Source organism: Siphateles boraxobius, unplaced genomic scaffold (genome assembly GCF_051911475.1).
Source record: "Siphateles boraxobius isolate OS27281-9 unplaced genomic scaffold, OSU_SipBor_1 278, whole genome shotgun sequence".
In the NCBI taxonomy this organism is placed as follows: domain Eukaryota; kingdom Metazoa; phylum Chordata; class Actinopteri; order Cypriniformes; family Leuciscidae; genus Siphateles; species Siphateles boraxobius.
The window spans coordinates 52,501-62,500 of NW_027508895.1; the positions used below are offsets into that span (position 1 = coordinate 52,501).

Here is a 10,000-nt window from a genome sequence, read left to right on the forward strand (position 1 = left end):
ACAGTACGCAACACTACACAACAGTACGCAACACAACACTACACAACAGTACACAACAGTACGCAACACTACACAACAGTACGCAACACAACACTACACAACAGTACACAACAGTACGCAACACTACACAACAGTACACAACAGTACGCAACACTACACAACAGTACGCAACACAACACTACACAACAGTACACAACAGTACGCAACACTACGCAACACATCACTACACAACAGTACGCAACACTACACAACAGTACGCAACACAACACTACACAACACTACACAACAGTACACAACAGTACGCAACACTACACAACAGTACGCAACACAACACTACACAACAGTACGCAACAGTACGCAACACTACGCAACACTACGCAACACATCACTACACAACAGTACGCAACACTACACAACAGTACGCAACACTACGCAACACAACACTACACAACACTACACAACACTACACAACAGTACACAACAGTACGCAACACTACACAACAGTACGCAACACTGCGCAACACATCACTACACAACAGTACGCAACACTACACAACAGTACGCAACACAACACTACACAACAGTACACAACAGTACGCAACACAACAGTACGCAACACAACACTACGCAACACAACACTACACAACAGTACGCAACACTACGCAACACATCACTACACAACAGTACGCAACACTACACAACACTACGCAACACAACACTACACAACACTACACAACAGTACACAACAGTACGCAACACTACGCAACAGTACGCAACACTACGCAACACAACACTACACAAGAGTGGCTGAGTGGAGATTTACAAACAATGAAAGACTATAAAATGAACAAATAGATATTCAGACAGATCGACTCGTACAAATGTCCACAGAACCTGTGCGGCGGGAACCTGTCTGTCTGTCTGTCGGTCAGACACACACACACACACACACACACACACACAAACACACACACTCACACACACACACACACACACTCTCTGTCCGTCTGATGGGAGAGGTGGGTTGGCGGATGACAGAAGGGCTCCTGCTGGTGCGGGGCTGTTTCTCAGGGGGATTCTTAACGCTTCAGCACACACACACACACACACACACACACAGTTTCCTGTGTCTCAGTGCATAAAGCCATGACTGAAGGAGTTTGGTGTGGAAGAACTGGCCCGCCCGACAGCTTTGGGATGATAGATAGATAATGTTTCTGCTCTGAACTGCAGGTGTGTCTCTGTCTATTCTTGTGTAAAGGCTCTGAGCAAACTTTCTTGTTACTTGGTGAATATTAAACTTCCTGTGTGTGTGTGTGTGTGTGTGTGTGTGTGTGTGTGTGTGTAAGTGTGTGTTACGATTATTTTTTTAACGATTAATCTAGCGATTATTTTTCCGATGCATCAATTCAGGGAAATCAATTTCCGATGCAAAAATCAAACACATAGGCTTACTTTACTGAAAACACATAGGCTTACTTTAATGAAAACACATAGGCTTACTTTACTGAAAACACATAGGCCTACTTTACTGAAAACACATAGGCTTACTTTACTGAAAACACATAGGCTTACTTTACTGAAAACACATAGGCCTACTTTACTGAAAACACATAGGCTTACTTTACTGAAAACACATAGGCTTACTTTACTGAAAACACATAGGCCTACTTTACTGAAAACACATAGGCCTACTTTACTGAAAACACATAGGCTTACTTTACTGAAAACACATAGGCTTACTTTACTGAAAACACATAGGCCTACTTTACTGAAAACGCTTAGGCTTACTTTAATGAAAACACATAGGCCTACTTTACTGAAAACACATAGGCTTACTTTACTGAAAACACATAGGCTTACTTTACTGAAAACACATAGGCTTACTTTACTGAAAACACATAGGCCTACTTTACTGAAAACACATAGGCCTACTTTACTGAAAACACACAGGCCTACTTTACTGAAAACACATAGGCTTACTTTACTGAAAACACATAGGCTTACTTTACTGAAAACACATAGGCTTACTTTACTGAAAACACATAGGCCTACTTTACTGAAAACACATAGGCTTACTTTACTGAAAACACATAGGCTTACTTTACTGAAAACACATAGGCTTACTTTACTGAAAACACATAAGCCTACTTTACTGAAAACACATAGGCCTACTTTACTGAAAACACATAGGCCTACTTTACTGAAAACACATAGGCTTACTTTACTGAAAACACATAAGCCTACTTTACTGAAAACACATAGGCTTACTTTACTGAAAACACATAGGCTTACTTTACTGAAAACACATAGGCTTACTTTACTGAAAACACATAGGCTTACTTTACTGAAAACACATAGGCCTACTTTACTGAAAACACATAGGCCTACTTTACTGAAAACACATAGGCTTACTTTACTGAAAACACATAGGCCTACTTTACTGAAAACACATAGACTTACTTTACTGAAAACACATAGGCTTACTTTACTGAAAACACATAGGCCTACTTTACTGAAAGCACATAGGCTTACTTTACTGAAAACACATAGGCCTACTTTACTGAAAACACATAGGCCTACTTTACTGAAAACACATAGGCTTACTTTACTGAAAACACATAGGCTTACTTTACTGAAAACACATAGGCCTACTTTACTGAAAACACATAGGCCTACTTTACTGAAAACACATAGGCCTACTTTATTGAAAACACATAGGCCTACTTTACTGAAAACACATAGGCCTACTTTACTGAAAACGCATAGCTGAAAACGGATAGGCTTACTTTACTGAAAACACATAGGCCTACTTTACTGAAAACGCATAGCTGAAAACGGATAGGCTTACTTTACTGAAAACGCATAGGCTTACTTTACTGAAAACGCATAGGCCTACTTTACTGAAAACGCATAGGCCTACTTTACTGAAAACGCATAGGCCTACTTTACTGAAAACACATAGGCTTACTTTACTGAAAACACATAGGCCTACTTTACTGAAAACACATAGGCCTACTTTACTGAAAACACATAGGCTTACTTTACTTAAAACACATAGGCTTACTTTACTGAAAACACATAGGCCTACTTTACTGAAAACACATAGGCCTACTTTACTGAAAACACATAGGCTTACTTTACTGAAAACACATAGGCCTACTTTACTGAAAACACATAGGCTTACTTTACTGAAAACACATAGGCTTACTTTACTGAAAACACATAGGCCTACTTTACTGAAAACACATAGGCCTACTTTACTGAAAACACATAGGCCTACTTTACTGAAAACACATAGGCCTACTTTACTGAAAACGCATAGCTGAAAACGGATAGGCTTACTTTACTGAAAACACATAGGCCTACTTTACTTAAAACGCATAGGTGAAAACGGATAGGCTTACTTTACTGAAAACGCATAGGCTTACTTTACTGAAAACGCATAGGCCTACTTTACTGAAAACGCATAGGCCTACTTTACTGAAAACACATAGGCCTACTTTACTGAAAACGCATAGCTGAAAACGGATAGGCTTACTTTACTGAAAACGCATAGGCTTACTTTACTGAAAACGCATAGGCCTACTTTACTGAAAACGCATAGGCCTACTATATTGAAAACGCATAGGCCTACTTTACTGAAAACACATAGGCTTACTTTACTGAAAACACATAGGCCTACTTTACTGAAAACACATAGGCCTACTTTACTGAAAACACATAGGCTTACTTTACTGAAAACACATAGGCCTACTTTACTGAAAACACATAGGCCTACTTTACTGAAAACACATAGGCCTACTTTACTGAAAACACATAGGCTTACTTTACTGAAAACACATAGGCCTACTTTACTGAAAACACATAGGCTTACTTTACTGAAAACACATAGGCCTACTTTACTGAAAACACATAGGCTTACTTTACTGAAAACACATAAGCCTACTTTACTGAAAACACATAGGCTTACTTTACTGAAAACACATAGGCTTACTTTACTGAAAACACATAGGCTTACTTTACTGAAAACACATAGGCTTACTTTACTGAAAACACATAGGCTTACTTTACTGAAAACACATAGGCCTACTTTACTGAAAACACATAGGCTTACTTTACTGAAAACACATAGGCCTACTTTACTGAAAACGCATAGGCCTACTATATTGAAAACGCATAGGCCTACTTTACTGAAAACACATAGGCTTACTTTACTGAAAACACATAGGCCTACTTTACTGAAAACACATAGGCCTACTTTACTGAAAACACATAGGCTTACTTTACTGAAAACACATAGGCCTACTTTACTGAAAACACATAGGCTTACTTTACTGAAAACACATAGGCCTACTTTACTGAAAACACATAGGCTTACTTTACTGAAAACACATAGGCCTACTTTACTGAAAACACATAGGCTTACTTTACTGAAAACACATAGGCCTACTTTACTGAAAACACATAGACTTACTTTACTGAAAACACATAGGCTTACTTTACTGAAAACACATAGGCCTACTTTACTGAAAACACATAGGCTTACTTTACTGAAAACACATAGGCCTACTTTACTGAAAACACATAGGCCTACTTTACTGAAAACACATAGGCTTACTTTACTGAAAACACATAGGCTTACTTTACTGAAAACACATAGGCCTACTTTACTGAAAACACATAGGCCTACTTTACTGAAAACACATAGGCCTACTTTACTGAAAACGCATAGCTGAAAACGGATAGGCTTACTTTACTGAAAACACATAGGCCTACTTTACTGAAAACGCATAGCTGAAAACGGATAGGCTTACTTTACTGAAAACGCATAGGCTTACTTTACTGAAAACGCATAGGCCTACTTTACTGAAAACGCATAGGCCTACTTTACTGAAAACGCATAGGCCTACTTTACTGAAAACACATAGGCTTACTTTACTGAAAACACATAGGCCTACTTTACTGAAAACACATAGGCCTACTTTACTGAAAACACATAGGCTTACTTTACTTAAAACACATAGGCTTACTTTACTGAAAACACATAGGCCTACTTTACTGAAAACACATAGGCCTACTTTACTGAAAACACATAGGCTTACTTTACTGAAAACACATAGGCTTACTTTACTGAAAACACATAGGCCTACTTTACTGAAAACACATAGGCCTACTTTACTGAAAACACATAGGCCTACTTTACTGAAAACGCATAGCTGAAAACGGATAGGCTTACTTTACTGAAAACACATAGGCCTACTTTACTTAAAACGCATAGCTGAAAACGGATAGGCTTACTTTACTGAAAACGCATAGGCTTACTTTACTGAAAACGCATAGGCCTACTTTACTGAAAACGCATAGGCCTACTTTACTGAAAACACATAGGCCTACTTTACTGAAAACGCATAGCTGAAAACGGATAGGCTTACTTTACTGAAAACGCATAGGCTTACTTTACTGAAAACGCATAGGCCTACTTTACTGAAAACGCATAGGCCTACTATATTGAAAACGCATAGGCCTACTTTACTGAAAACACATAGGCTTACTTTACTGAAAACACATAGGCCTACTTTACTGAAAACACATAGGCCTACTTTACTGAAAACACATAGGCTTACTTTACTGAAAACACATAGGCCTACTTTACTGAAAACACATAGGCCTACCTTACTGAAAACACATAGGCCTACTTTACTGAAAACACATAGGCTTACTTTACTGAAAACACATAGGCCTACTTTACTGAAAACACATAGGCTTACTTTACTGAAAACACATAGGCTTACTTTACTGAAAACACATAGGCTTACTTTACTGAAAACACATAGGCTTACTTTACTGAAAACACATAGGCCTACTTTACTGAACACATAGGCCTACTTTACTGCAAACACATAGGCCTACTTTACTGAAAACACATAGGCTTACTTTACTGAAAACACATAGGCCTACTTTACTGAAAACACATAGGCCTACTTTACTGAAAACACATAGGCCTACTTTACTGAAAACACATAGGCTTACTTTACTGAAAACACATAGGCCTACTTTACTGAAAACACATAGGCTTACTTTACTGAAAACACATAGGCCTACTTTACTGAAAACACATAGGCCTACTTTACTGAAAACACATAGGCTTCTTTACTGAAAACACATAGGCCTACTTTACTGAAAACACATAGGCTTACTTTACTGAAAACACATAGGCCTACTTTACTGAAAACACCTAGGCCTACTTTACTGAAAACACATAGGCCCACTTTACTGAAAACACATAGGCTTACTTTACTGAAAACACATAGGCCTACTTTACTGAAAACACAGGCTTACTTTACTGAAAACACATAGGCCTACTTTACTGAAAACACATAGGCCTACTTTACTGAAAACACATAGGCTTACTTTACTGAAAACACATAGGCCTACTTTACTGAAAACACATAGGCTTACTTTACTGAAAACACTTAGGCTTACTTTACTGAAAACACATAGGCTTACTTTACTGAAAACACATAGGCCTAATTTACTGAAAACACATAGGCCTAATTTACTGAAAACACATAGGCCTAGCTTACTGAAAACACATAGGCCTACTTTACTGAAAACACATAGGCCTACTTTACTGAAAACACATAGGCTTACTTTACTGAAAACACATAGGCTTACTTTACTGAAAACACATAGGCCTACTTTACTGAAAACACATAGGCTTACTTTACTGAAAACACATAGGCCTACTTTACTGAAAACACATAGGCCTACTTTACTGAAAACACATAGGCTTACTTTACTGAAAACACATAGGCTTACTTTACTGAAAACACATAGGCCTACTTTACTGAAAACACATAGGCTTACTTTACTGAAAACACATAGGCCTACTTTACTGAAAACACATAGGCCTACTTTACTGAAAACACATAGGCTTACTTTACTGAAAACACATAGGCCTAGCTTACTGAAAACACATAGGCCTAATTTACTGAAAACACATAGGCTTACTTTACTGAAAACACATAGGCTTACTTTACTGAAAACACATAGGCCTACTTTACTGAAAACACATAGGCCTACTTTACTGAAAACACATAGGCCTACTTTACTGAAAACACATAGGCCTAGCTTACTGAAAACACATAGGCCTAATTTACTGAAAACACATAGGCCTAATTTACTGAAAACACATAGGCCTACTTTACTGAAAACACATAGGCTTACTTTACTGAAAACACATAGGCCTACTTTACTGAAAACACATAGGCCTACTTTACTGAAAACACACAGGCCTACTTTACTGAAAACACATAGGCTTACTTTACTGAAAACACATAGGCCTACTTTACTGAAAGAACATAGGCCTACTTTACTGAAAACACATAGGCCTACTTTACTGAAAACACATAGGCCTACTTTACTGAAAACACACAGGCCTACTTTACTGAAAACACATAGGCTTACTTTACTGAAAACACATAGGCCTACTTTACTGAAAACACATAGGCTTACTTTACTGAAAACACATAGGCCTACTTTACTGAAAACACATAGGCCTACTTTACTGAAAACACATAGGCCTACTTTACTGAAAACACATAGGCCTACTTTACTGAAAACACATAGGCTTACTTTACTGAAAACACATAGGCCTACTTTACTGAAAACACATAGGCCTACTTTACTGAAAACACACAGGCCTACTTTACTGAAAACACATAGGCTTACTTTACTGAAAACACATAGGCCTACTTTACTGAAAACACATAGGCTTACTTTACTGAAAACACATAGGCCTACTTTACTGAAAACACATAGGCCTACTTTACTGAAAACACATAGGCCTACTTTACTGAAAACACATAGGCCTACTTTACTGAAAACACATAGGCTTACTTTACTGAAAACACATAGGCCTACTTTACTGAAAACACATAGGCCTACTTTACTGAAAACACACAGGCCTACTTTACTGAAAACACATAGGCTTACTTTACTGAAAACACACAGGCCTACTTTACTGAAAACACATAGGCTTACTTTACTGAAAACACATAGGCCTACTTTACTGAAAACACATAGGCTTACTTTACTGAAAACACATAGGCTTACTTTACTGAAAACACATAGGCTTACTTTACTGAAAACACATAGGCCTACTTTACTGAAAACACATAGGCTTACTTTACTGAAAACACATAGGCTTACTTTACTGAAAACACATAGGCCTACTTTACTGAAAACACATAGGCCTACTTTACTGAAAACACATAGGCTTACTTTACTGAAAACACATAGGCCTACTTTACTGAAAACACATAGGCCTACTTTACTGAAAACACACAGGCCTACTTTACTGAAAACACATAGGCTTACTTTACTGAAAACACATAGGCCTACTTTACTGAAAACACATTGGCTTACTTTACTGAAAACACATAGGCCTACTTTACTGAAAACACATAGGCCTACTTTACTGAAAACACATAGGCCTACTTTACTGAAAACACATAGGCCTAGCTTACTGAAAACACATAGGCCTAATTTACTGAAAACACATAGGCCTAATTTACTGAAAACACATAGGCCTACTTTACTGAAAACACATAGGCTTACTTTACTGAAAACACATAGGCCTACTTTACTGAAAACACATAGGCCTACTTTACTGAAAACACACAGGCCTACTTTACTGAAAACACATAGGCCTACTTTACTGAATAAAAGTGCAATCTGTCACGACACATTAAAGAGCCACAGAATAGTAGCTAGGCCTATTTATGGTTTAATTTTCTTTGACTGACAAAATTTGAAAGTTGAGACTTTATTAAATGTTTCTTCTTGGTCCTGTTTTGTCAGCGCGTTGTCAGTGTCCTCTATGTATTTTTCACGACATTAATAGCTATAAGCGCATACTTGCAGCAGTCTCGCGCGCGCTTAGAGCTCGTGTGAATCGCACGTATAAAATGAACAACCTCGATCCCTCAGGAAACACCACAGGTCGCTGCATTTCACTGCGCTTCCTGACATTTTTTCCTTTTGCGCGAAGGAGCCGTTCGCCGGAGATGTGTTAAAAGATAGCGGAGTGCATTCATGATTATTGCTGCCGGTATAATAAACATCCTGGCGCCGGGTCTGAGTGAGTCATTTACTCTTTAAAATAAAATACTTAATTTTACTAATTTAAGAATGTTCTTATGAGGACACTCGACAAAAAGGACAGTTTGGCATAATTTGTGTGTTATGGTTCGTTCAAGCCCGAAAGAGAACTCGATACTGACGCACATTTTTATGTGGGTTGTGGGTGTGTGTGTGTGTGTGTGTGTACTTTAGAGGAACGAGTGCATGCCACTGCGGCCTTGCACTTCTGACAGTCTGAGGAGCCACTCGTGTTGCTACTACTATCCGGCGCCGCCATCTTTGTTTTGGGGGCTGATTCGACGCGCATATTTTTCATCGTCGTATTTTTGGCGTCGACGTAATCGATGACGTCGACGCATTGTCCCAGCCCTAGTGTGTTGACAGTGATTACGCTGATGAGAAACACTATCTTCATAGTTCATCTGACAAATTACCGAATGCTGTTTGGTGTCCATGTTCATTTACCATCTGATGTTCTGTGATCCTTTACTTTTGACTTCCACTAGGTTTCTCCGTTTAATCATTTCCTGAAGCAGCCATTTTATTGGGCGAATAACTACATGGTTATAACTACATTTCTTGCACAAACTGCTTGTTAGAATGTTGCAGCTGCTTTACGTTGTTATAAGCTTTATTTACACAATAAAAATGGTTGCTTTAACTAAATGAAAGTGGAAAAGCTAGTGAAGAACACTTTAAGCTCAAACCACATCACAGTATAGGACAGTTTTCTAGAAGTTTTCTCTCTCTCTGTAGGTTTCATATCTTCTGATGAATTCCATGTAATATTTAGTTGTGTGTGTGTGTGTGTGTGTGTGTGTGTGTGTGTGTGTGTGTGTGTGTGTGTGTGTGT

The 10,000-nt window shown here is 38.2% G+C and overlaps 1 protein-coding gene across 1 annotated transcript in view; it reads left to right on the forward strand.

Annotated features, from left to right (window-relative positions):
• Positions 1-10,000, forward strand: part of golph3l (golgi phosphoprotein 3-like) — a 26,870-nt gene that overhangs the window by 5,620 nt on the left and 11,250 nt on the right. The window lies entirely within an intron of this gene.